Here is a 2,260-nt window from a genome sequence, read left to right as displayed (position 1 = left end):
AGCAGCCGGCTGCCATGTCGGCGCTCCACGGCCCAAGATGAGGACCGGGCCGGGTCGGTTCCGGTCGGGTCAGTCTCTGTTGGATGGAGACGGATTCACAGATGGTTCTGTGAGGATTCTGACCCGGCCCGCTGAACTCAGAACCCGGAGCCATGAGGTCCGAATACCCGGCACCAGGTCCGGGTCCGGCCGGGTTCTGCCTGGAGGGAAACCGATCCGGTTCTGCTTCAAATTGATTTTTATTTCCGTTTTTTCCTAACTTTAAACTTTCTGAAAGCGGATCCATCAGAACCCGACGTGGTTCTGCTATCCTGGACCCGGGTCGGACGCAGAACCAAACCTTTGTTCGCTCAACGACTGTGAGCCGTTAGGGTCCAGATGTTCAGAACCGCTCCAGTTCTCCTCTGTGCTGAAGTTTGGCCATGACGGAGTCAGAGGTCAGAGGAACATTCCTGAGACCTGGACCTCTGAGTGTCCTGAATGTTTCTCTGCTGCAAACTGAACCGGAACCAGAACCAGAACACGCCTCCTTCACAGCTCCTTTCTGTTCCGGTTGATTTTTCACTTCCGGGTCAAACTTGACTCCGCCTGGAACCGACCCACAAATTGGTTCCAGGTCGGTTCCGGAACCAAATCGGTTCGCTAGCGAAACCTTTTCTGCTAGCAATCTCCTGACTCTCCTTGGACTTGAGGCCAAATTCCAGAACCGGGTCACGGAACCGGGTCACGGCCTCCTTAAAGGAGTTTTTATCATCAACTATCAGCAGATTATCAATAAATCAGAATTTTTTTCATCTTTGCTTCCAGATCTAAAAAATCTTCACATTTCATTTAAAGTTAAAGAATAACCAGAAGGATCCAGAACCAGAACGGGTTCGGTTCTGTTCTGGCCCGGATGTTTGGCTGAAAACAGCAGACTGGCCCTTTAAATGAAGCTGGGGTTCTACCAGGTTTTAGTTTCTGGGTCGGGTCAGAACTCCTGAACCTGCCTGGTTCTGTCACCATGCAGACAAATTTATCCAAACCTTCATTTAGTTTGGACTTCCTGAGTTTCCGTACCTTTAATTCTGCTGTTGGACTTTAAAAGACATTCTGATTTGGTGTGAAGATCCATTCGGGCCAGAACCAGAACCATCCGGGCCAGGTTATCTTTGGTGACTTTCCTGTGTTTTATGGAGCAAATCTGAGTGTCAAAGAGAAACTTTATAGTGAATTTTTATAAGATTTAAAAACTTCAAATGTTTATTGGAAACTGTTTGATCTCTGACAAGAAAAAAGCTTAACAATAAAGTTTAAAAAAATAAAAACATTTGAGCTGGATCTATGAAATAAAAATGCACGTAGTTGGCTTTCAAAGTGCTAGCACGTAGTTAGCTTTCAAAGTGCTAGCACGTAGTTAGCTTTCAAAGTGCTAGCATGTAGTTAGCTTTCAAAGTGCTAGCATGTAGTTAGCTTTCAACAGAATATTTTTGCTCTGATAAATGGTAGCAAACATCTTAGCAATATGAAACAGAAAAACATGGCCGCCACCAGCTGCCAGTCACATGGAAGGTCGTCTTCAGTTTTAGTAATTTCGTCTTCAGGTTCACTCCATCTAAACATGAATGACTTCATATTCATGTCAGGTTTTAAGAAAAACTTATTTTTCCAGGGTAGAAATTCATTGAGATTAATAATTTGTGTTGGCCAGGAAAAGTACTATGTTCCAGTGAACAAAGTATTTTTCCTGGCCTATTTTCCAGTCAAGATAAAAGAATGAAAACCCGGGTTCAGGTCCAGGATTTTGTGGATCAGAACATAAATCAGATCTTTACCGGGGCCTCGTGTATTAAACACTGCAGCTGTCACACTAAAACTTGGCGTTCAGAGAAACTTAGAAAAGTGTGGCGCACAAAACAGTTCAGCTGTAGGAAGCTGTGCGTACGCTCACACCTTTCCTTACACGTCACAGTTGGAGGGAAATTTTCTGCCATATTTCCAGAGCACACATTTTCATTTTGAAAGCAGGATTTCATGTCTTTCTTCTCAAAACTTGTAATGCTCGTTATTCCAAACTTCTGCTCTTTCAAATATTCTCTCTGCTTCTCAAACCATCGCCTAGCAACCTCTCAGCCAATAGAAGGTTCTGTTCCGGTCACTTTATTTTGGTAAATGACCAACAGTAAGCACAGGAAACAACAAAATAACAATGAACCCATAATTTATCCTGGAGCCAAAGCTTGTACTTGCCTACCGCCATAAAACATCTTCTGTACACACA

The sequence above is a fragment of the Poecilia formosa genome, unplaced genomic scaffold, assembly GCF_000485575.1.
Source record: "Poecilia formosa unplaced genomic scaffold, Poecilia_formosa-5.1.2 Scaffold697, whole genome shotgun sequence".
NCBI classification, from domain to species: domain Eukaryota; kingdom Metazoa; phylum Chordata; class Actinopteri; order Cyprinodontiformes; family Poeciliidae; genus Poecilia; species Poecilia formosa.
This window is presented reverse-complemented; position numbering follows the sequence as displayed.